General features: G+C 41.4%; 1 long non-coding RNA gene across 1 annotated transcript in view; it reads left to right on the top strand.

Moving 5' to 3' along the window:
- The window catches only part of LOC141797575 (uncharacterized), a 36,506-nt gene extending 15,293 nt beyond the window's left edge, over nt 1-21,213 (top strand). Inside the window, exon 3 of the long non-coding RNA XR_012599093.1 lies at nt 21,143-21,213. This is a non-coding gene — a long non-coding RNA (uncharacterized LOC141797575). The remainder of the gene's footprint in view (nt 1-21,142) is intronic.
- Nucleotides 21,214-26,478: the final 5,265 nt, after the last annotated feature.

The following is a 26,478-nucleotide window of genomic DNA, read 5'->3' as shown; positions in this document are numbered from 1 at the left end:
TATCAGTGTGAATCCCAGCCAACCCCCACACACCCCACCTGTAGCGCCAGGCCACATCGCCACTGTTACTCATTAACCAGAACTTCCTTTTATCCAGCCCAGACAACCCCCAGGTCACTGCCCGACCCACCGCTCAGACTCAGGTGCTGCGCTCACAGCGTGCTGCTGATATTAACATGTACAGAAATAATCAAACTATGACCAGTTGTTACAGGAGGAGGAAAATAACCCAACGTTAGTGGGAACTTTCCTGTTTTCCTTTGTCTTTCCTGTTTTCCTTCTCTCACGCACAGACTCATATCAGGAGATGTAGTTCTGACTCTCTCCACACTGACCCACAGCAGCACAGGACTTCTCCATCTGTCCCATGGTTCAGAGCTGTGTTGATAACTCACCTGTCTGTGTGCAGGCTCAGATATCACTGACTGGCTTTGTTATTGGACCTGGAGGTGATTAAAACAGAGTATTGAGGGACTGTTTGTTTCTTATACTGTGAATTATCTGAATTTCACATTTCTACAACATCAACTTTAATTTCTCGTCTTAGCTGAACCAGATTTCTCTTCATTGATGTGTTATGAAAAGAATCTTTGACTCATCCAAAAAACTAGCAGATGTTGTTGAGTTTTTTTCTTTGAGCTATGATATGAAGCCTACTTTCAGTTCATTTGAAAATATCTTTGACCACTAAGAAAGGCATCCTAAATGATGGAAGCAGACGAGTGTTTTGTCTGACTTATGCTGGCATTATGCTAGATAAGGCCTGGAGTAACTAATGAGAAGAGAAGACTGGGAAGCAGGAATGGGTGATAAAGCCTCAAAATTATATCACAATATTTTAAGGAAATTTGCGATAATGATATTTTTGACGATATAGGGGAAAAAACTTCTTATTAGTAGTTGCTACAGGATTTTTATTGCACACACAGTATGGAAGCCACTTTTCCAATCATTTACTACACAAGCTTGAAATGTAAACATAGTAAGTAGGTCAGATCCAGAGGAGATCTGACGTTTTGGAGGAGGTAAAGTTAATCTTGCAGGTGAAAAATGACACATCACCTTCTTTCTATAAGGACACCAACAGAAAGGAGAAGGCGTGGACTGAAGAAGCTGAAGTTTGGGGAGGGCCAGGTGAGCTTAACATGCTAATTAATTACAATGAAAGTATGCTGTCATGGGTGGATTCCTGCAGGAACATGTGGTTCTCCTGTGATCTCAGGTATCTAGCTGCAATGGGCGCTGTGCTGCAAGGCGCTGTGCTGCAAGGCGCTGTGCTGCACGGCGCTGTGCTGCACGGCGCTCACGCTTTCTGTGTGAATCAGCAGTAATGCTGATATCAGGTTCGGACGTTCGGCTCAACCACACGTCTGTTGTAGAAGCAAAAAACTCCCCCCATAATAATGTAGCTTTTACATCCTCCTCTCTTGTCTCCATAGTCTGGTTGTATTCGACTGTGTGTTTAAGTTTTAGGTGGAGGAACATGTTTGTGGTGTTGACACCCTTTGTGGTAATAGCTCTCCTGCACATTTTGCATTTAACGTGTTTTGCTGCGTGTCTGATCTTTGGTCAGCCAAACCACCTCCACATCATTGAGGTAGCTCCTCTTTCAGGCTTTAAATCCTCATGTGAGGACGAAGTTGATGCTGCCGTGCTACTTTTGCTCTTCTTTCACATGATTCAGATACTAGCCCATCGCTGGGACTGAAGACCTCCGTCAACAAGTGTGTCTGACATCAATTTTAAGTGTCCTCTGGAAACACTTTTGTTGTGTTGTGGTCTTTGCTGCGCATTTTTCGAATGTGTTGTGTTGTAGTGTTTTTGTAGCCCTTTTTTCTAATGTGTCACCATGCTACTTTTGCTCTTCTTTCCGCCCAAGTTGCTTTGTACACAGCAGGAAGTGTCATATGCCATTGCGTCTCTGCACTGTAAAAATCGCGAAATGACAAGTTTATATCGTATTATTGTAGACGCTATGATATGGCACACCCCTACTGGGAAGCGCCACCAGCTGGAGGGTACTGCTCACTAGCAAGGCAGCTAACACAAACAAAATTTCGGCCCACCGGCCAACTTCTGGAAAAAATAATTTATATTGTGTTTTAACCTTTTTCAAGCAAAATACTGCACAGAAAACTTAACACCAACTTTATATATAAAAACAACCACAGCTGTAAACAAAGTGCTGTACAGGTAGGAAAGGATAAAATGATAAAAACAGAAAAGAAAACAATCAAATAAAAGAAAATAAAAGGGAATAAGATTGGGCAAAGAAACTAAGTCTTGCTGAGGTTAAAAGCTAAAGAATTAAAAAAGGGTTTTAGGACACTTTCTAAAAGTTTTGATCACGTAAGCGTCTGTGAAATTGTTTTCTCAAATCTGAAGTCAATGTTGTCGCTGTTGATTCAGAGGTTTGTTGGTCTGAAATGTTGAAATGTGTTTGGTTTCCCACAATTTTAAAACCAGAGAAAGTCTAAAAGTCTTGTTGTGTTCGGTTGACTTTGAGGATGTTTTCTGTCTGTTTAGATCTGAGTCCTGTTTGTGGAGAAAACACTGACAGACTGAACTCTACATCCTAATTATGGGTGCAGAGGATGTTTGCAGTGTTGTGGCTGACTTGGTTTATTAGATGTAATTATTGGAGTAGAGTCGAATGGGGCGAGGCTGCTGTTGCTGCTGCTGCTGCTGCTGCGTGTATGCAATGCATCCTGGTAGATCCTGTAGGTCCCGCTGACGCAGTCTGTCGGGTACAGGAGGCAAAGAGGAACTTATTGTTTCTGTGTTTGGTGGGTTTGGTGAAAAACACGCGGCAGCTTTTAGAGACACGTTCAGGTAATCGTGCTTGGTGTCGTCTGGAGTTGCAGACAGGATGCGTGATGTCACATGAAGCCTGCAGCGGCTCGTGCACTCACAGGTTGTTAGGTGAGCAGTGGTGTGCAGCGCGCTGAGACTGATGCCTCTGAGGATAAAGACCCTCCCTCCATTACTGTCTGCCCGCTGCACTGCTCCACCTTAATGAGGACTCGCTTGACTCGGTCGGGTACTCCTCCATCTTTAAAGCTCAGAGGAAATTCTCCTCGTAGTCTCATGCCTCTCCCTGATAAGACTCAGTTTCAGCTCAGCCTCTAAACCATAAAGACGTATGTTAAAATACAGAAGCAGGCGGCGCAGGAGACGCAGGAGGCAGGACTGAGCAATCATTAATGCAGCAGGTATGTCCCGTGTTGTTATCGGCTGGCAGACGGCCAAGCCTGAGCTGAAAAACAACACAGGACAAAAAAAAAAGGATGTTTATCAGTCGAGGCTGGTCCTGTTTCTACAGGAGCTGCAAGTGAAGTGGAGAAACACTGACACGAGTCTGAACGTCTGACACTTACGTATGTGGTGTGACACTAACCGTGACCCTGATTCACATGTTTGACTAATATGTGCACAGCATCAGGTTCGATAAAGAGGTAGGGGGCAATAAATGGTGGCCCTGAGGACCACAACACAATGAAAGTGTTTCCAGAGGACACTTAAAAGTGACGCACATGTCCCGTCATTGACGCAGATTTTCAGTCATAGCTCTGTTTTGGTTTTCTTTCCATCAGTTATGAACATTGTAATCACATGATTTAGATACTAGCCTATCGCTGTGACTGAAAATCTGTGTAAACAAGTGTGTCTGAACATGTGCATCACTTTAAAGTGTCCTCTGGAAACACTTCTGTTGAGTTGTGGTCTTCGCAGTTTTTCTAATGTGTTGTGTTGAAGTGTATTTGTACGGGTTTTTCTAATGTATTGTATTGTGGTGTGTTTGCAGTGGTTTTTTTTTTAATGTGTTGTGTTGTGGTGTATGCAGCGCGTTTTCCTTATGTGTTGTGTTGAAGTGTGTTTGAAGTGCGTTTTTTTTAATGTGTTGTGTAGTGGTGGGTTTATATTGCGTTTTTTATTGTGTTGTCTTGAATTGTGTTTGCAGCGCGTTTTTTTATTCTGTGTTGAAGTGTATTTGCAGCATGTTTTCTAATAAGTTGTGTTGTGGTGTTTGCGGCGCGTTTTTTTATTGTGTTGTGTTTGCAGTGTGTTTGCAGTGTGTTTTTCCAATGTGGCGTGATGTCGTGTGTTTGCAGTGCGTTTTTTTCTCATGTGTTGTGTTGCGGTGTGTTTTTTGCAGTGCGTTTTTCTAATGTGTTGTGTTGTGCTTTTTGCAGCGCATTTTTCTAATGTGTGTTGTTGCGATGTATTTGCAGTATTTGTTGTGCTCTTTGCATCACGTTTTTCTAATGTGTTGTGTTATAGTGTTTTTGCATCACGTTTTTCTAATGTGTTGTGTTATAGTGTTTTTGCATCACGTTTTTCTAATGTGTTGTGTTATAGTGTTTTTGCATCACGTTTTTCTAATGTGTTGTGTTATAGTGTTTTTGCAGCGCGTTTTTCTAATGTGTTGTGTTATAGTGTTTTTGCATCACGTTTTTCTAATGTGTTGTGTTATAGTGTTTTTGCATCACGTTTTTCTAATGTGTTGTGTTATAGCGTTTTTGCATCACGTTTTTCTAATGTGTTGTGTTATAGTGTTTTTGCATCACGTTTTTCTAATGTGTTGTGTTATAGTGTTTTTGCATCACGTTTTTCTAATGTGTTGTGTTATAGTGTTTTTGCATCACGTTTTTCTAATGTGTTGTGTTATAGTGTTTTTGCATCACGTTTTTCTAATGTGTTGTGTTATAGTGTTTTTGCATTACGTTTTTCTAATGTGTTGTGTTATAGTGTTTTTGCATCACGTTTTTCTAATGTGTTGTGTTATAGTGTTTTTGCATCACGTTTTTCTAATGTGTTGTGTTATAGTGTTTTTGCATCACGTTTTTCTAATGTGTTGTGTTATAGCGTTTTTGCATCACGTTTTTCTAATGTGTTGTGTTATAGTGTTTTTGCATCACGTTTTTCTAATGTGTTGTGTTATAGTGTTTTTGAAGCGCGTTTTTCGAATGTGTTGCAGTGTGCTTTTTGCAGGGCATTTTTCTGATGTGTTGCGGTGTGCTTTTTGCAGTGTGTTTCTTCTAATGTGTTGTGTTGTGTTTGCAGCGCGTTTTTCTAAAGTGTTTTGTTGTTTTGTGTTTGCAGTGCGTTTTTCTCATGTGTCGTGTTGTTGTGTGTTTGCAGCGCGTTTTTTTCTCGTGTTGTGTGTTTGCAGTGCGTGCTTCTAATTTGTTGTGTTGCGATGTGTTCTTTGCAGTGTGTTTTTCTAATGTGTGTTGTTGCGATGTATTTGCAGCGCGTTTTACTTGTATTTGTTGTGCTCTTTGCAGCGCGTTTTTCTAATGTGTTGTGTTATAGTGTTTTTGCAGCGCGTTTTTCGAATGTGTTGCGGTGTGCTATTTGCAGGGCGTTTTTCTGATGTGTTGCGGTGTGCTTTTTGCAGAGTGTTTCTTGCAATGTGTTGTGTTGTGCTTTTTGCAGCGCATTTTACTAATGTGTTGTGCTTTTTGCAGCGTGTTTTTCGAACGCATTGTATTGAGGTGTGTTTGCAGCGCGTTCTTCTAATGTGTTGTGTTGTGGTGTTTTTGCAGCGCAATTTTTGAATGTGTTGTGTTGTGGTGTGTCTTCAGCCCATTTTTTAAAAATGTTAATGTATATTTGTGTTTTTCAATGTGTTGTCAAGTGGTCTTTGTGCCTTTGTTTAATGTGTTGTGTTGCGGTGTATTTGCAGCGCATTTTTTATTATGAGTTGTGTTGATCTCTTCTAGAGCTGCACGATTTGGGGAAAAGGTGCGATTTGCGATTAGGTGGACAATATAGCGATTGCCATTGTGCTTGCGATTTAATAAAAAAAGTTGTGTCATGATGAGTCTACAGACTTGCTTGGTTATCATGGAGAAAAATCTCAATTGCATGCGCTGACATTGCGATTGCGATAATCGTGCAGCCCTAATCTCTTCACATCAAGTTTTTCTAATGCGTTGCGTATTGTTGTGGTCTTTGCAGATTGTTCTAATGTTGTGGTGTTTGCAGCGCATTTTTCTGCCGTGTTTTGTTGCGGGGTATTAACAGCCTGTTCTTGTAATGTGTTGTGTTTTGCTCTTTGCATCAAGTTTTTCTACTGTGTTGTGATGTTGTCCTTGCTGCACGTTTATCTTCTGTTTTGTGTTATGGTGTTTGCAGCGCGTGTTTTCTTACAGGTTTTGTTTTGGTCTTTGCCTTTGTATATGCTGTGCACGTGTTGCCAAACTGATGACCATGTTACCTCAGTTTGCCTGTGTTCTGTCTTTTTGCATGTGTCCTCTTAAGTTGCAGTGCTGTGAGCTCTCAGGGCCACCATACTTCAGAGTTCCTTATTCCTCTATCAGAGCAGTTCTTAACCCTGAGCAGGTATCTTCAGTAAACACGATCATCAAAACAGCCACAGGAAACAGAATCTCCTGCACAAAAACAACAAAATCCACAATCAAATCAATATTTACCTCCCAGTTAAATTAGATCTGTACACAGTAGTATCTGGCTCTGCTTACTCCTGTGGTGGAGGAATGACTGCTCAGTGCTTACAGGGATTCCTCCTCAGAGAGACCACTGACAACTGGTTTTCCTGGGATTTCTGGGACAGTTTTATTTCTTAAGTTTTATTTCCTAATCAGGATTATTACCTCCAGTTACTTACTCCTAAACACACACACACGCTCTCACACACACACCCGTCTTCTCTCACCCATGTCGATCAAACAAGGGAGGGGTTGGGGCAGGGTCACTCTGAGGCTTCCAACTGATCCCATCAAAACCATCAACTGTGTGTGTGTGAGTGTGTGTGAGTGTGTTTGCACAGTGGTAAAAACCTGAAAGAGCCCCCCCCCCTTCACTTCCATAAACCCTCTCCTTTACTTGGACCCTCCCGGGACACCCAGGTGTGACTGGGGACACACACCCCCACACTCACACACACACACATGATTTATAACGACATTCAGGCTGAATCACCATCTCGTGAAGTTCCTCCTGTGTTTCCATGTTGTATGTTTCACACAGATCAACGTGAAACTGTGCTTTCTTTGTGTATTTCTCATGGTGTGTGTATCTGTGTGTGTGTGTGTGTGTGTGTGTGTGTGTGGGCTGAGACCCCCGTCCCCTGCACTGACAGATAGAGCCTCTGTTATTAGCTCAGTGCCAGGTGAGTCTGTGAGTAAACACAGCGGACAATAGATCGAGCCCATCTCCTCTGAAAGCCCGCCTCCGTCAAAGCCGGCCATTGTTCTGCACGACCTGTGTGTGTGTGTGTGTGTGTGTGTGTGTGTGTGTGTGTGTGTGTGTGATCTAACTGGGTATATACCCCACTGTATACAGAAACACACACATAGAAATGGGTGACACAATGCAATGACTCACAAGCAGTGAAGCGTATCACATGTGTGTGTATCTATGTGTGTGTGTGTTTCAGTCTAATTTTTTAACGTCTCAGACTTTGAATTTGGGACTTTGGGATTTCATGAAGTCTCCTCAGGTCTAATCTGTTTTAATGAAGACCTTGACGTGGGTAAAAATGCTCTGATCCTCTAAGAGTGTGAAAATGAGAGAATCAGGTCGATCAGTGTTAACCTGTTAGACACAGGAGGATTAAAGGATCCAAATCCCTGCACAAAGTTATCACAACTTGTTTTAATCCTTCAGATTATGAGCTTTAAAGACTGGCAACATCTGCTTTCAGGTATTTTTTTTTATCTGTGGGGTTGTGTTGTTCAATGGCCCCATGACCAGCTCTATTCAAATGAGACAGGGAGCTGTTTCTTTGTCGGACCAGTGCATACAGTTTACAGCTTCATTTAGCGGACGCTTTAGTTCAAAGTGACGTTCAACACATGGAAGAATTTTGACGGAAGGGAAAACCTTAGTGCGACAAAGTGCTACTTATTTGGCTGCAGGTGCTGCTATTAAGTGCAAGAAGATTTTTTTTTATTATACAGAAAAATCTAGCCAACGAACCACAATTAATTGCTGCAACAATATACTTTGACAGGGTGTCCGCGGGGTCTTAAAAAGTATTAAAAGTTGATAAATCAATTTTGGGGAAATTAAGACCCTTAAAAAGTCTTAAGGTTTTATGAGGTATTAAATTTTACAGGTATTCAAGCTTTGACTCCAAAAATATCCATGAATATTTATTTTCCTCCTCAGGACCGTCCTCATTTGGCTGATAAAGTTATAAAATAAAATAGAGTAGAGTAGAATAGAATTACTTTATTGATCCCAAACGGGGAAATTGTTGTGATCACAGCAGAAATTGACGGAGTCAGTAGAAAAATGCAAAAAATGAAAAGAATGAAATAAAATATATACGTTAAGACTTTAGTAACAAAAAGATACAGCAATAAAGATTGTGAGAGGAATATACACCAGCTATTAATTGATGTCACTACTAGTTTCAAAAAGCGAAATTAAATACAACATTAAAGCAAATCACACAGTCTCAGGCTCATGTCCTAAATTTTGATAATGATGAAATAATTCCTCATTTTTTTCAGCAAGCTGGCCTTGAATAAGTCTTGTTACTTGTTGTAGGGTTGTCCATAAACCTGCCTTTAGTTTCATTTATTCTTTCAAGCTTTATTCCTTCTCAGCTGTCTTTAAAAGTCTTTAAACTTTTGGAAAGGTTTTTTTAAAATGTCTTAAAAAGGTATTGAAATCAACCTCAGGATTTTAGCATATACCCTGTTTAACCTTCAACAACTCAGTCTACCTCCGAGGACAAAGAGGAGAAGGCTCAGAGTAAGGGCCTAAGTGTTCCCTGAACAGATGAGTCTTCAGATATCTCTTAAAGTAGAAAGGGACTCTGTGGATCGCACAGAGTTAGGTAATTCATTCCACCATTTGGGAACAACAGAGGAGAAGAGTCTGGCTAGAGATTTGGAGCCGTACTGGGCTGGAAGCACCATGCGTCTTTCACAAGCAGAGCGTAGTGGGCCAGAAGGAGCCCATGCCGTAAGTGTCAGAAAATGTTGACATTAATGCTTGCCAAGTTTCATCACTATGACAGAACTCCTTCCTAGTCGGGCTACGAACTTGTCAGACCTTTCTCGTGAATAGGATCCGGTGTTTTGTTTTGAAAGTCTGTTGGTGTATTTAGGAGGTTTCTTTGCACAACCTTTCTGACCTGTTTGATCTTCTCTGTGGTGAATTGATGCATCACAGCTCCAGCATCCGACAAAATTGGGACCGTTGCATATCTGCTGCAACCTGCCGGAGCAGGGATGCAGCTGAATCTAGTGTTGGTCGAATAGAAACTGATCTGATCCAGTGCCGTGACAGAGCTGAGCCTCATCTTGTACGTTTTGGATGTTAGTGTCACCTCCTTATCCTCTGCTCTCACATTTTCATTCTCTGTTCTGGTGTCTATCTAACGACGGCAAAAATGTCTGAGAAGTAACTCCAGAGCCCTCTCCACATCCTCACACAGCAGAGCGTGGCTTTACGGTTAGTTTGTGCAAAACTAGTTTAACACATAATCTATTCATTGGTCGATCTAACTGTCGTATTTTCTATTGTGAGGTGATTTCAGGGACTAGTCTAAAGAAAAGCCATCACCGCTAATTTTTCTGTTGTTTAAAGTCATTTTGGTTGAATCCACATTCTCCACCATGTTTTGCAAACATCACATTAAACAGAAGTTTCTGTTCGTACAGGTAACTTCTCTGTTCACTCACACTCTGTTGGTTTTCTGTTAATGTTTGTTTCATGGCGTGGTTTATTCCGTATTGGTAAAATAATTAAAAAAGACCTCGTCTCAGGCATTTACTGGATGATAAATCTATACGTCAAACACACGTCGCCGTGTAGGAGCAATCAGAGTTCCACTCAGGACGACGGCAACAATCTGGAGCCCATAAAAGCGAGCAGCTGACGAGGTTATCTGCAGCAGTTTGGAGAGAACATCCGTGACTGAGGTTAACATCCCTGCCCCTCCTTCGCCGCTCTCCTCCTCCGAGACACCATATTGTGCAAACACACCATGTAAACAGCTGGGAAGAGCATGAGCGTGAGTGTGTGGGCCTACGTGTGTGTGTGTGTCTGTGTTTAAGAGAGAAAGAACATTAAAAAAGTGGAAAACAAAGACTTAAAAAAGAAAACAAGAAAGAGAAAAGATCATGAGGATCAGAGGGGAGATAGCGAGGCTGAAACACAGAGGCCTTTGTCTCCCTTATCCTCTCCTCAGAGGTGCCTCACACTTTAACCCCATGACTTCTTCACCTCTCAAACCCCCGTCACCCTCCTCCTCACCCCTCCTCCCCCTCCACACCCTGCCCCATTCATCCCTCCATCTCAGCATCCCTCCGCCCTGCGCTCCATCCCAGAGCAAACACTCCTCAGCGCAGCGGGAACAAAGCACGGATGAATAATGGCAGTGAAATGTCACCGTTCCTTCATGGCCGCCGCCTCCTCCCCTCGCCGTGCACTCGAGCCGAGCCCGAGTTAACCATTAACCCGCCGTGCAGCACCTGAACCTGGAACAATGAACAGAGACAGGGAGGGGGAGGGAGGAAAGGTACAGGCTGTTTAGAAAGAGAATAAACTGGAGCGAAGAGACGTTATCCTATAAAAGTCTGAAAAACTAACGTCCTCGATGACTTTTAAAACACTTTTCTATCATAACGTGACGTGTTTGCTGCTCTAAAACTCATTTTAGGGTTGATTTGTGACACATGGAAGTGTTTCTGGTTTTATTCCATCTTTGTCTTCTCCGTAATAAACTCAGCCGAAAGTTTTCTGTGTGAATAAACAATCAAACATCTGATTAGTCAAAAGAATTGCCATGGCTTTTTCTCCTAGTGGCACAAAGTCTTCTCTGAAACAAAGTTTGCCTGCACTTTATTACAAAAAGCCACATGACAATCACAAAGAAGATGAATTGCTGGATGTCTTTACTGTGTCGCGTTTTTCGTCTTCCTTGGATTTATTAGCGGGGTAAACTGTATTGTGCTGCTACGGCGTCGCGCTGTTATTTAACTGATGCAGCTATCAGCATCTGGCTTACACACCGCCTACCACTAGGGGGCACGGTTGTCTGTGGCAACGTAAACAGGACCAGGCTTAACTGAGCGTCATCTTGCTCGGCTCGAACTGAGGTCTCCACAAAAACTGCTCCCCCTGGTGGCTAGCTGCAGTATAGGTTAAAAAAAATCCATCTCCCCAGTCATTCCAGATGGGCTGTGGTCATTGTTGTGATGATTTGAAGATATCATTTGTCTGTAAGGTTTTGTTTTCATTAGTTATTAGAGGTTAAAAACAAGGTTTTACGTCACTTTAGCAATGATTGACAACTGCTGTTCTTGTGTATTTTTTTCAGGAATTGTAAAAAATGTCAGGAGGTAGAGTCAAGAAGTGATCAGACTCTCCAAAGGAAAAAATATCTTATTTTTGTCACCTGGCTCCACTCAGATTCTCCCATAGCCTCATAGGTTTTGCCTTCAAAACCGTAAAATGGTAAATGGTTGAGCTAACCAGTGGAAATGGGGTTTTAGATCCATGAATAGAATAGAATAGAATAGAAAATACTTTATTTATCCCCGAGGGGAAATTCAGGAGTCACCGCAGCATTTAAGAAAACAAAAGTAAGAAAGAGTAAAGAAAGTGCAAAAATGTCCATAAGAAATTAGATGACGACATCCCGTCCACCACTCGTCCACCACTCTCCAGCCCAGCCAGTCTCCACCTCCACAGGGTCCAGGACTGAGCCTCCCCAGCAGTCTGTTCAGTCTCTGTCTCCTGGATCCTGTCTGCTCACAGCAGGCGAAGCTCCTCCGATGTGTCGCGGCGTCCGATGTCAGCTCCGTCAGCCGCGTCCGTGAACAGCACGATGCCGCTGGGTTAGCACAGCTAGCTCATCCATCCCCCGGAGCGAGATCCCACGTTCCCAACAACGATGGATGGAAGGACGGGTCCACGTCGTCACCTCCCAGCTCACATCCGAGAACCAGCACGTCGTCCTCACCTCCTCCTCCTCAGCTCGAGGGAAATCATCAAGCCCTACACTAGTTAGCATTGATATGCTACAGGCTGCTAACAGCTAATTTCGCATGTAAACAATGCAGCCATGGTTACATGTAGGATCTCCAGACAAACACAGGAGAAAAGTAGTAAAAATACCGCCGAAGCCACAAAGAGTTTGGTGTCCGTGACCGACAATGAACCATACAAAGTGATGATCCACTCCAAATACAAAGATGACGAAAAAGAGACGAAGAAATTACAAGAAACGGACAAAGACGAGAGAGCTGCTGCAACAGGCAGCTACTTGGGTAGCGCCTAGCAACCAATCAATAAATGAGGTAAATAAAGAAACTTTTCGGGATGGGTCAGGATTTTTGGGCAGTGGAAATACATTACATTAGCAAAATTCAACACGTAATTACAAATAATGTCTCATTAAACATTTCTGATAGGTTCTAGTGCTTGTTTCCATTACCTGGTTGTGATACGGTTGGTTGGCTATAATTTGTCTTCAGGCAATTTCTAACTGCATTACACAACAAGAGAAGAAGAATGGTGACCACTTGAAGTAGAAAAAAGGAAACATTAGAAACACTTTCTGTAACTACTGTAGCGCTGTGAGATCCAGAAACAGAGAGAATAGAAGAGACTGAGCACGGTGGTACAATGGCACTTATTCACAGAGCATCTTATGGCCGAAAGTAGCTCCTAGTGACGTCGTTCTTAGAAAAACCGTAGAATTTGTCGGATTGTAAGATGTTTCTAAGAATTTTCCCCCAGTAAGATAAAAGTTATTCATGAAGAGTCTCAGGCCTTCATGTCAAAAAAACTATTAGGAGGAGGGAAGAGTTTTAGGAAGCCTTAAGGCCCAGAGTCAAAAGTTTAGGACAACAAACTCAAAAACAAGCATGACGACTGTGGAGGAGGTATTAATAATGTTCCACTCGCGTAAAAGACAAAAACAGAGGCAGCGTTGTAGCAGGCAGTGATTGGTGAGGCTGTTAAATACATCCCAAAAGTTCAGCCTTTGTTATTTCTTCTTTGTGTCTCAGTAAAGCTATGTATCAGATAATAACAGCAACATTGCCCCCACAGTTTCAAGTGGTACCGCTCCGTTTGGTCCGTATCTGTAAGCTTCATAGAAATGTGCAGGAATACAGACGAAATGAACGCAGAGCACGGACGGAAGACTACGTCCCTATCCGTGTGTAACGTTGAGCATAAATGGGCCTTTAGAGTGGACTCTCATACTATTGTTTGACTTTCCTTTAACACAGTTACACCTGAACACCTGAGACAGATGTTTGGCTGGTGATCCACCCCTAAACAGTCCAGTATATAAGCATAGAAACTTCCTGAATCACCCCACCAAACATCGAACGTCTAAAAGACGAGACGTTCAAAATGAATCCAAACACTTTTTGGACGTTAATCTGACCTCCATACGACGTCCAAAAAAAGACGTAATAGAAAACTTTCATTCTGCACCTTCCGGAGACCTAATTTAGACGTCGAAAATTACGTTACGTATACGTCATTTCAACGTCACATTGCGCGAGGGATTCTTAAGCTAAGATTCCTTGCTAGGAGTTTTTAGGAGCTCTCTGAGAGGACTCTGAGAAGCTTTGTGATTGCTGCCCATATGGCAAACTTGAACATGAGAAATCAGACCAAGCAGCGTTGCTAAAAAATCTGCAGTTCTTTGAAAGTCCGCTTGAAGCTGGCTGCAGAAAGACCAGACACCGCATTTGCACAAAAGGCCAAAAAGCTGACCGTAGGGCATTAATAAACATGTTTACAGCCTGGAACAAAAAACCCTGACATGGTCTGAATAGCTAATTTTTCTATCAGCGCACTGTACTATGACTTTTGAACTTGGCATTTTAGAAGATATCAGGATCACAAGTTTGTCCAATCAGGCGCACAGGTCAGCTGATTGACAGGTGGGCCTCCTATAGGTGTCAGTGTGGAGGCTCAAAGCCCGGCCCATTTCCAATACGACTCCTGTCTATGATTTGTTCAAAACTCTGTTTCAGAAACAAACGGGTGACGTAACAGAGACTGCAACCATTTATTACAAAGTCTATGGGCTGGAAACACGGGGTTAGTGCTGGGGAATCCAAAAGAAACTGAGCATGTTGGTAAAATATCAGCAAACATAGCCCATCCCTGAATTGATGCAGGTGACCATCCAACAGTATTTTACCTGAAACTGTGCATCTTTTGCAGCTCTCTACTTTAAGGTCTGACTTTAAAGATAACGGTGTGTCAATTCTGGGTTTGAATCAGCAAAACAAGAAAAAACACAAAACATGGATGTAGGTTTTCAGACTCTAACATTTCTGCCATGCTTCCCGTACTGCTGTTTGAATCCTAAAGCCAACACATCTGATGCTCTGATTTCACCTCTCCGTCTCTCTGACATCCACACTCCTCCCCGCGTCTCTGCTCTCCACTTTCCTCCCTATAAATACCTGCATGTGTTCCCTCTTTCTCCCTCCCTGGCCTCGAGCTAACACTGCTACCTTTGTACGGCTAACATGCCAGATGAGACTAAAATTAAATGCACTTTAATTGCAGCGTGTGCTCCGGCGTGTGTGAGAGGTGAGGAGGATTTACCGAGAGGAAGTGGTATTTTTAGGCCGAGTTTTAGTGATGATGACTTGTTTTTGTGAAATAATAAGAAAGATTTTCACTTTTTAAACCATTTTATGTCAGATTTCATTAATGTATAAGCCCTCCTTAAAGAAGTCACCCAGGACTAAACTCTGATAAAAGAAGACTTTTAAACTCAGAAATAAAACACTAAGCTGTGAAGTCTGTTTCAAAGCTGCTCGATGGTAAAAAAAAATCTACAAAACCTTAAGAAAATCTATTGCATGTTTGTGTTTTAACATTTTTTGGTGCATTTCTTCTTCTTCTTTCTTCCAAATACATAAAATCATGTTGAAACATTTGTTGAATTGTGCATCACATCAGCTGCAGACCGGACAAATAAAACATGTCCCTAATTCAAAGCTCCAGTGTTGATCTGCTGCTTGAAACGGGGTAATATATCACAGATATCTGAGTTAAAAACAATGTTTTATGATCAGAAAGTAGAACGTGTGTGTGATCATGTTAAGTGTTTATCTGAAGCAGAGAAGTGATCTGACTAAAAATAGCTCAAAGAGCCACAGGAGCTTATTTATCCGTACGTGTCGGTTTTTATTTTCCCCGCTCAGAAGTCAGAGAGCCCTTTGAGTCTCCGGTTTATTAGTGAACCTTAGCGGTCAGCGACGAGCTTTACAGACCCCTCCCCTCTCTGGGCGTGTGAGAGGAGACAGAGGAGGAGACGGGTGGGGCCAGCAGAGGAGGTGGGATGGAGGTACGGGCACAGGAGGAGGAGGAGGAGGGGGCGCTGGGTAAATAAGATGTGTGATTCATGGAGCGGATGTTTTGAGGGAAACAGTCTGAGGATGTAGCTGCACTCGCTGTACCCTCTGGCTCCTCTGGAAGTGGACTGAAGTGGACCTGTTCTGTCTCACCTGTACCTGCTGCAGGACACTTTCTCCATTGATACACTTGGTTTTCCTCTGTCTCTCCTTACAAACCTCGCTGGCACAGAAACACCGAGTGGACTTCTGAAACGTCCCGCTCATTAGTGCCGCCGTCCTGCCTCCAGGCTCAGAGCTGCAGTCGTCTGTCTGAATGTGAAATATTTTAGTTTTCTGACAGTATGTCAGAGAACCAACAACAAACTGAGAGACATATTATACTAGACCAGGGATCTGCAACCTTTACTTTCATAAGAACCATTTTCCTCAGCTCACCTGGATCAAAGCCATTCAGGAGCCACAAAATGTATTTTATCTTCAGAATAAAGACAAAAAAGTGTATAAAATTCTATATTTACTAAAAATCTAGTAAATAATTATCTAAACAAGAGTGTTTTTTTTTCTTTTTTTAAATTGTACCTGAAAGGGCTAAGTTTTTGATTTCTAATAAATTTTGAAAACATAATAATAAAAAAGGAAATATTTGTAATTTCATAAATTTGCAAAATTTATGAAATTTTAATAGGTTGCTAAATTATTCAAAAAATTTCATAATTTCGGAAGTTTGCAAAAAAAGATGAAATGTAAAAAAATGTGCAAAAATTGGCAAAAATTCCCAAAAGTTTTGAAATAAAAAAATTCCCATAATTTTAAAGATTTGCAAAAAATAAGTGAATGGTTATTTCATAAATTTGCTAAATGTGTGAAATTTTAAGAATTTGAAAAATGTGTCCAAATTTTTAAACTCTAAAAATAATGCAAATTCAAAAAGACAAAATTTTTGAAAATGTGCAAAAATTTTCAAAACTTACAAAAAATTTTGAAACTACAAAATTTGCCAAAATTTTATAATTTTTTCTAAAAAAATAAATGAATGGTAAATTGCTAAATCTATGAAATTTTAATAAGTTGAAAAATTTCTCATTGGCCAAAATGTTATACATTTTCCAAAAATAAATGAATGTTAAATTAAAAAATTTGTTAATTTTTTTAAAAAAAATTGTGAAATATTTTAAAAATTGCAAAATTGTCATAAAAGTGGAATTCATATAATTTGCAAAAATTTGCAGAAATGAAAAAAATGCAAAAATATTAAAAAATGAGGAAGCTCTAAAGCAAGAGGTGATTTATTTTCACTTCAACAAAATGCTTACCCATGATTTTATTTGGTGTCAATGTCCTTAATCATTAATACCCTCCGTATGAAAATGTAAATTCTTTATTTTAATATTATATTTTTGAAGCTACAAGGAGCCACTGCAAAAGAGTCAAAGAGCCGCAAGATGAAGACCCTTGTGCTATACACTCAAAATTCAGTCTCCTCCAAGTCCCCATCCTCTGTTTAAGGTACAAAGATGGCCACTGTTGGGCAACTGCAGAAATAACTAAATGATATTCTAAAAGAGTATAAAAAAATATTTTTAGGTCTGCTTACATAATTTCAAACATATACAGAAGAGGAATAAAAAAAACTAAGCAAAGTATCAGGCCACAGAGTCAAGCCTAACCCACCGAACTTCTTTTCATTTAAGCTCCTCCTTTAATGCTGTGTCTGATTTTATCAGTGTTGTAGTGTAATATTCTCACTGATGCTCAGCCTGCTCTGTACCCCGAGGTCTTTGCTGCTGCTCTCCTTGCTTTGGTTTTTCATATGTGGCCATAAAAGAGAAGGAAGGTGTGCTGCCCTGTGTGTGAAAAAGTAAAAATGAAGAGTTCATTGGACAAGCTTATATTTTCATGAACAGGAATATGAGCATAGTTCACTCCTGGGGCACTAAAACAGCTGCTCACAACCCAAGAGGTGCTAGAAAGTGTCAAGAGATGAGGGGAGTTACTGAGAGCTGCTGAGCACTGTGTTTTATGGCAACAGAAGTCAGATCCACTACTATGGCACTATCTGTGCTTTCGGCGTTGTCCGTCCTGCAGGCAGTTTACACAATATGGTTATTTCTTTCATTTCTGACTCTCAGTGGAAGAAAAAGTGGATTTCCCTTTTGTGTGGATCTGATTCGAGGTTCCTCAAGATAAAGATAAATCCTCTAAAAATACTTCACCTCTTCTATAACCAGGAGTCTATAAATGTGTAAATTATTTGGAAAAAGAGCTGGCAGAAGCTACACATTCACATATTTACTCCAATCCCTGTTTTTCTGTTGACTTTAATATTTATTCAAACTATTAATAGAGAAGGAGGAAGAACCTGACTCCTCTGTCTGCCCGGCGTCGAAATGATCTTTCCTTTCCACTCAGACCAGATTCACTGCCAGTTTCTCTCCTCGCTGAATCACATCCATTCACATCACAGTCAGGAATTGTTTTTTCCTGACTTTCTGTGTTTTTTTTTTGGATATAATCAAAAATATAGACCTGTGTATGTGGATCCCTTCAGCTGTGATTTGTTAAATGATTCACCAGAACAAATGAAGAAAAAAACAGTTGATAAAATGTTTAACTTTACTTAAACATCATGCATGTTTATTGGGATTTATTAGCTTTTGATGCAGCCTCAAGTGGCCACTTGAGGAACTGCAGGTTCACTTGAGGTATGCAGAACATGTTCCGTGCAAATTTTGTTGTTAAATCTTATTTCCCCGGCTCTGAGTGATTTTTATCAAACTGGATCAGACCGATGAAGACCTGCCGCCTCCTCTGGGTCAGACGAGGTGCGCGGCGTTTCTTCTCAGGCGTCTGAGAACTGGTCTGACCTTCTTTCACTTCAGCCTGCTCCTTTTAAAACGGACTCTCACCTTTCTATTTATCCTGCTATTTCTGTCCCAATGTGGGCAAGGAGTGTGTGTGTTTTCACAGTGTGTGTGTGTGTTTGTATGTTTAGTGCATGTGTGTATCTCTCAGTCTGCTTGTGTGTGTGTCTACACATGTACTATCTATGTTTCTGAGATGTGTTTGCTCTCGTGCCTGTGTGTTGTCACTGTATAGCTGTTTGTGGGTCTACAGCTTCACTTATGTGTGTGTGTGTGTGTTTGTGTGTGTGTGTTTTCTCAGTGTGAAGGGAAACTGGTGGTGGAGGAAAAGTGAATGAATGCTGGTGTTATTTGTTTGGTTATGCGGATTGCCCCTTTACCAGAAAAAAACAAAAACACCATATCACTAATTCCGTCCTGTGCGCCGCTGAAAAGAGCCAGTCTGTTACTGTGTGTGTGTGTGTGTGTGTGTGTGTGTGTGTGTGTGTGTGTGTGTGTGTGTGTGTGTGTGTGTGTGTGTATGTGTGTGTGTGTGTGTGTGTAAAAGAGAATGCATATTATCTGTTTGTGGTATGTAAGTGACGGAGGTTATTTCCAGGTCTGTCTGTGTGTGTGTGTGTGTGTGTGTGTGTGTGTCTGTGTGTGTGTGTGTGTGTGTATGAGTAATACAGAATTTCAGCAGCCATGTGTCAAATCTCTGGTTTCCAGCTGACCTGATGTTAAAATCATGGCAGACTGCTCAGAAACGTTCAATGTTTTTATTTTGTTGCTGCCTGATTCTCTGATATTTGTTCCACTTGTTTCCAGATCAGTCAGTTTATCACAACACACTTGGTTGAGCAGTGAGAAGCAAGATCTATCCTCTTTCTCTGCTAAACATGATTTCCTGGATTTATTTAGTAGTGATGGTAGACAGTCAAAAAGAAAAATGACGTCAGAGCAGAAGAAAGATAAACAGGAGAGAGATAGAGCACGAGCTAAAGGCTAAAAGGACTAATCTATTGGTGATAATGTTGATTCCAACCCACATTCAGCAGTTATTCTGCAGTGGTCTGTTCAAACTTGAGAGTCTATCAATAAAATGAAGAGTGAGGTTACGTTAGCTCTGATTAGTGAGGCTGGAGTTGGTAGATGACATAACCAGGTTTCATTAACATTACAGACACGTCTCAGAGCCCCTTTAAACTGCAAATAAATACATTACCTCATTGCTTTGCATGCTGGGAAAAGTTGTCTTAAGGAAAAGTAGAGTTAAAAAGAAGATCTACTCTCCAAAACAAAACGCACCCCTTGGTATCTCCAGGTCAAAAGCATTCCAGTTGCCAAGTTAGAAAACTTACCTTTCCAGCAATATTTCTATATAAAAGTGTAGAATAATACGAAGTATACGACTGATTTATTGCCAAAATCACTGGTCAGAAATGCTGAGTAGCGAAGTACTGTTTACCCCGGGCAGCCATCTTTGAATGTAAACTCGTTGGTGGTGTCGATCTGCTGAATTCCCACTTCAGGGGGCACTCCAATTGAAATTTTCCCACTTGGACCTCATAAATTCCGACTTCTGAGTGGGAAATTGAACACACCATAAGACAGTGAGCAATGATGCTCATGGGGAAACAGAGTCTTTAACCCAGAAAACACTATTTTTTATTTTTTATTTAACCAGGTTGGTCCCACTGAGATTAAAAACCTCTTCTTCAAGAGAGACCTGGCCAAAACAGGCAGCAGCAAAAACACAAAGTTACAGACAGGAAGCACAAAAAAGACAAAAGCAAAGTCAATAAAACACAAGATAATGGATCAAAAACACATTTTGGGAAAAAAAAAAACTGTTTAAACAACCGATCTAAAACAGCCTCCATGTTTTTCATTTTAGATTTAAAAACATTCAAAGACACTGAGTGGTTCCGAGCTGAGGGTGCAGAGTACTCAAAGACCCTTTTTCTCAATATCTGTCCGAGCGTTTGGGACAGAGAGCGTAATGAGGTTCTTAGATCTCAGAGAGTACTGTCCGATTCTTTCCTGCATGATAAAAACATGTAAATAGAAAAAATCTCCTTAATCTAAAACAGGTGAAAAAGGTTGCAGCAATAAGACCCTTTTTTACGTTAAAGGTCCCATATTCTGCTCCTTTTCTGCAGTTTAATATGGATCATTGATGTCTTCATGAAATGGTAGTAACATGTTTTGGTCCAAAAAGCCAATAAATCAAGCACAGCAGCATTGTCTCCAGGCTCTCATAGCCCCTCTGTTCAGAACACTCTGATTTAGTGGGCGTGGCCTTCATATGTAAATGAGTCACCGCTGATACCGCCCCGCTCTTCAGCGTCACTGAGAGCAGCGCCACGAGCTCCGAGTGCACAATGTTTAGAAAACAGAGAAGCTTGTTTACCGTAACATTACAGGCTAAAACAACAGGCTAACTGCAGCTAAAGTTAGCATCCTGAAGCTAACACAGAGACAGGGGGGACACTGAGGAAAAGCTCTTCCATCTGCTCCACAGCACACAGCATTTAAAATACTCACATTTCCAGGGTCCCAGGTTTGTTTGAGGATGGTTGGTAATGCGCCTGGATTCAGGACCAGTCTATCTGCTAGCCCTCTGTTGGACTGTCCAAAGTTGGAAAAGCAGTCGGCCATGAAGTGACTAGCACGCACATGCACAATTTTACTGAGTGTAGCTGGAACATATCCTTGATAAATGAACTCTAGCCACTTAGTCTTGTCTTCTTCCGAGATGGGAAGCTTGTGCATGGAACTATGTGGCTGTTTACGGCCAAAAACAGGGCAGTGATGGCTCTTCAACTTAGGCATTCTCCTCACCGCTGCTAAAGATCTCCAGCAATGAAATAGCCTCAGCTTTTTCACAAAACACAGTACATATGATTTAAAATTCAAGGAGTCATTGATCAATATACAGTTTACAACCTCAGTCACTTCTGATTCCAGCCACAGGTGTCACTGCAATCAACACCAAACAGGAAGTCCTCACAGACACCGACTCCTCAGGAACTGAAACTGTCTTTACTTCAGCAAGGTAGGTGACAAAATGACCAGAAACACACACAAGAAACAGTCTTTATAATTGCTTTTAAGTGTGTTTTATAATTGGACATTACTTTTTTAACACATGTACAGCATGGATGAGAAGTTTTGGCCACATGGGGCGCCAGAGTCAACACAGTCAGAAAGTTCCTTACAGGAGCTTTAATAAATCTTACCTTTAACTTTCATCCAATAAAACTTTAACATTTTTAACCCATTCTTTAAAAAACGAACTTTTAGCCTTTAAGAACAGGGTTTAACAACTAAATCATGATTATAATACTCTGAGCTCTTATTTCAAACTTTATCCCTACAGCTCCTGGTGTCTAAAAACCTCCTCCTCTTCCATTTATCAAAGTGCTCTGTGTCCTGTGTGTTCACTGAATCCGTTTCTCCTCTTCATAAGTAATTTATTTATTTTTTTTTATAAATGAACGACAAGTTTTTAATTAAGCGTCTGCTCAGGCAAACAAGCCCTGAGGCTTTTTATTTGGTTTCTGTGAGGCTCATTCAACTTCAAACAAAGCCCAGATGGAGGAAAAGGAAGGCAGCTGCTCGTCAGGTGATAAATGTTTCATTTCAGGTCAGTTTCAAAATCATCCCCACCTTTCATTCCTGTTGTCTTTAGATCTGAAGGCTGAAGGTTTGTTTTGGTTTGTTATGAAGGATGGATTAATAATGTTAAACTAAAGCTAAAGTTTGATCCAGTGTCATAAATTAAAGGTATTTGAAAGGATGTTAATGAGCGTCTCTGTGAAAACACCACCTGCCTCCTCTGCTCTGCTCTGCTCTGATGACACCAGAAAAAAAAACTAGGATGGAAAATTTCTGATGGATGGGAAGGGCTCCTCGATATCCCTTAACCTTCCCTCAACCATCGTTAAAGTCCACATAAAACCAGTTAGACCCGTTCTGTCCCAGTGCTGCTCTGTTTGCTCTGAACCTGCGTCTCACTCTCTGCTAAGCATGACTCTGTTTAACCAGCGGCTCCATTGAAGCTGTGAACGTGCACCTTCGCTTTGACGCAGGAGTCTTTAATCGAAAACATTAGGAAGGTGAAAACAGATCGGTGTGTGTCGGGATTTTTTTTTTTTCCCATTATTTCGTCAGGTAGTAAATTCCTCCTCAGCTGCTCACACTGACTGATGAGGTCTCTTTAATTTACTCCTCCTTCAGCGAGGTCTTATGATGGACAATAAACGATCATTTTTAACTCACGAGTAAACATACAGTAGCTTTAGTTTATTGTGGGGTGGGGGATATGGCCCAAAATTTATATCAAATGAAGAATACTTACAGAAGAAAATATTTTTTTTGCATTTTATTTAAAAAGGGTGAGCATTTAACGAACAACAAAAAAATTAACATTACTAATTTTTCTTTCTATTAGTTTTCCTAAATTTATGTTCTGTATATTTTCTGAAGCCTGTAAGGTTGTATAAAGAAGAACTTAACATTTTTGAGCTTCTGTTTCTCTAAACACTGCTGTTGTAAAACAGTCGGCTGTGGCATCAGACATAAAGTTTTGTTGACTTGTTTTTTCTGCCGCTATTGTGTTTTTTTGGACAACAGACAGACGCAGAGATACTGACTCAGAGCCTGAACCACGAACAAAAAAAACAAAAACTTTTGAGGCAGGTGCTCCGTCTACAGCTTTATCAATCTGTGAGTTTGAGACCCCTGTTATAAAGTCTGTGGTTTTCATGTGCAGCAGCTTTTTAGAGGATGTGCACATCAGGCTACATGTGTCTGCTTAAAGGGGACATATCATGCTGATCCGTGATTTAATACTTACATATAATATAATAAATTTGAAAACAAGACCTTTTAACCCCTGAATTTTCAAAAAATGAGATATTGTATTTTTTCTGATATCCTAGAACGAGATTTGATGCCTCTGAAAATAGGTCATTGCCATTTGGCTTAGAGATTTCGACCTTTGCGACAACAGGAGGATCCTTTCTTTTTATTGGAGTAATCTGATAAAGCAGCTCCTCCTCTGTGATGTCAGTTAGTCACACAACCGCCACTGAGGGATAAACCCACCAAGAGCCGACTGACTGAGTGCTGGATGTAGGGACTCTGCTCTGCTGAGCAGCTCGGCTTTACATGGTGAATTAGCAGTTAAAACACTGCAGTTTTAGCAGACGTCGTAATACTTGTGAGACTGTGATATTTGCATGCTTGTTCTGACATGCACTGTGAACCTGGACCACAATAATGCTGCGGTAATAACATAGTGAGGAACTGACGGTAGAGGCGATCTTTAGACTACACTTTCAGCATGATGGATGAAACAGACAGAGAAAAGTGAAGGAGCAGGATGGAGCCCTGTTATAGAAATAGTTTATTGGTGAAGTCTGCCTATATTTCTATGTATAAACTATACATGTTACAGTACCGGTTTGACTCACCACACTGAAGCGTCCTGAGATGATCTGTGTTGAGGTGGATTTTCTTCCTCCTGAGCTGCAGAACCGTCCGGGTCTGACTCGGGGTCCAATACAAAAGGATGTATCCTACACTCTGCCATTTTATTAGTGCTATCAATGCCTTACGGTGAAGTTTTGGCAAACAGCAAACTCGCTCGGTCTGCTCCATTCAATGTGGCGATAATGTAAATACTGCCATGCTGCAAAAACCGCCCCCTGGCTCTACCCCCTCCGCCCCTCTGATAGAACTGACCAATCAGAGCACAAAGGGCTGTGACGTTGCGAGGTTACTGGAGGTCATTCTCCAAACGGAGCATTTCAACGAGATCTTCAGAATGGCCTAAAATGAGGATATTGAGAACGCTATTGTGGGGCAATGAAGGAACTAAATGATTTGTACTGAGGGCAGAAATGCTTTACAGGCATCCTAGTCTGGCATAGTGAAAAGGAGAAACAAGCATGATATGTCCCCTTTAAGCATTGGAAGAGACCTACATGGACCCTTGGCGTTGATTAGATGCAAAATTGCGCATACTGGTTGTGTTTGCTAATGCCTGAGATATTTCTTTTGGAGCCAATTACATAATTTATTAAAAGCAGTGAATATACAGAGCTCCCTGACCATGAGCATCGTTACCTTCACCGAGGAGGTTATATTTTCGGGAGAGTTTGTCTGTTTGTCTGTGAACAACATAACTCAATAACTAATGAACAGATCTTGATGAAATGTTCAGGAAATGTTCAAAATGGGATAAAGAAGAAGTGATTAAATTTTTGAGGTGATCCAGATCAAAATCTGGATCCAGGACTTTTTTAAAGGATTCTTTATCATTGTGAGATAGGGCTGTTTTCACCATATGTGTATATTACTCCACCATAAACGGTCAGATTGCTTTGCAAAACAATACAAGACAAGGTCACCATAATTTCTGACAGATGTAAAAGTACGATCCAGATCCTGGCAATATTCTGGATATTATATCGTACTAACCTGCAACTAACACCAAATTGTAGCAGACAGTCTGCTGAAAGGGAGTATAACATTAAAGTCGGACTAAAGTGTTGGTGACAATCACAATATGCTTGGTGGAGGTCTGAGCTCTCTGAGTGCGTTTCTAGTTTTTGTGTGTTTAAAGTTATATGACAGAAGAAGGGCTCATTTTTTGATGAGAGTTTGGTTAGCCAAAGAAAAAAAGACTGCTTGTCCTAAAGATCATCGTCCTTCCTGTGCTGAGGAATCTTCTACAAAGATCTAGTATGTTTTGCAGGGCCTGGTTTGTGGTCTCTCTTCAGGTTTTAAGTGCAGCTGTAATGACCCGTGAACTCTATTAACCTTCACATGTAGTTTGAAAAAGTTCATCCATACGCTCAGGAGTCAAACAGCAGCTTTATTCCCGCTGTGAAAAGCTCACATTTCCTGCAGCAGCGTGGTGTTAGCGTGGCGACAGCGATACGCTGAGCGGCTGCGCTCCCTGTCCTGAATGAGCCTATAGATACAGCTGCTTCAGCCCGTCCTGAGGCCGAGGAGAAGGAATTATGATGCTGCTCTATGAAAGAAACATTGATGCTGGTGATTGCTGAGATGATGGAGGCTGGACAGAGAGTGGAGTCTCTGCGTGGATCGGTGAGTGTGTGGACGACAGGACGAGAGCTGGAGCTGCAGAGAGCGTGTCAGAGAGTCAGAGGTCTGTGCAGGCATCAACGCTCATTAAGGAGCAAACACTCACTCAGACACACGCAGGTAATTAAGAGCCACGGAGAGGTGGAGACAGAGGAAGAGAAGGAAGCAGGGAGACAGATTGGTGTGTGTGTGTGTGTGTGTGAGTCACTCATGAGTACACATTGTTAGCTCGGTGAAAATCCTCACAGGTTCCTGGAAGGAATTAAAAAGGCTGACGTGACACCAGGATGCAAGACTGCTCTGCAAGGCCGGTCCCTCCCCTCTGCTCTGTGTGTGTGTGCGTGTGTGTGTGTGTTCATCCTATTGCTGTTTCACCATCCATGATTGTAGCTCTGCCTGAAACACACTATAAGAAGAGCTAAAGCCTTTTAATACCACCAGCACAATGTAAACCTCTCCCTCTTTAATGAAACGGCTCTGATGGGATTATTTTAGGAAAGTCGTCCTGTCACAGCTTCCAGGCATCAAACGGTCGTGAATTCAGATTCCTCGTGGACACCATGGAAACCTAAGGTGGATCAACATTGAACCAATCTGCTTTGTTTTCAAACTGGTCAAAGAGACAAGTGGACGAGGTGAAAGTGTCTAAATTAACCAGTGAAACCAAAACGTAGTCACGGTGCAAAATACTGAAAAATAGACGAGAAGTGTTTTTTCCCTGCATTTTGTTCTTGCATCCACACAAAACCATAGATTGTGTCATATGTGGTCATAGTTTCTGGACTTTGTTGTCAGATGCATCTCTGGTCCCGTGCCCCTATGACTCGTTTCCAGCTGTGACAAATCAGTTTGCAAAAAGTAGATCAACAAACCTTCAACAACATTCAGTATTACTGCTGAAAAATCAATAGGAGCTGGGTCTGAGACCTCCTGACTCATTCTACCCCTGAGGACAAAGAGGAGAAGGCTCAGATTAAGGGTTTAAGTGTCCCCTGAACAGATGAGTCTTCAGACATCTTTTAAAGTAGAAAGGGACTCTGTGGATCATATAGAGTTGGGTAATTCATTCCACCGTTTGGGAACAACAGAGGAGAAGAGTCTGGCTAGTGATTTGGAGCCGCGCTGGGCTGGGAGCACCAGGCGTCTTTCACAAGCAGAGTGTAGGGGTGAGATGGAGTGTAGACCTGGATGAG

The sequence above is a fragment of the Halichoeres trimaculatus genome, unplaced genomic scaffold, assembly GCF_033239565.1.
Source record: "Halichoeres trimaculatus isolate MK-OKI-2021-1 unplaced genomic scaffold, fHalTri1.1 fHalTri1_scaffold_9, whole genome shotgun sequence".
NCBI lineage: Eukaryota > Metazoa > Chordata > Actinopteri > Labriformes > Labridae > Halichoeres > Halichoeres trimaculatus.
Note: the sequence above shows the minus strand (reverse complement) of the source record. Positions and strands in the feature narration are given on the sequence as shown.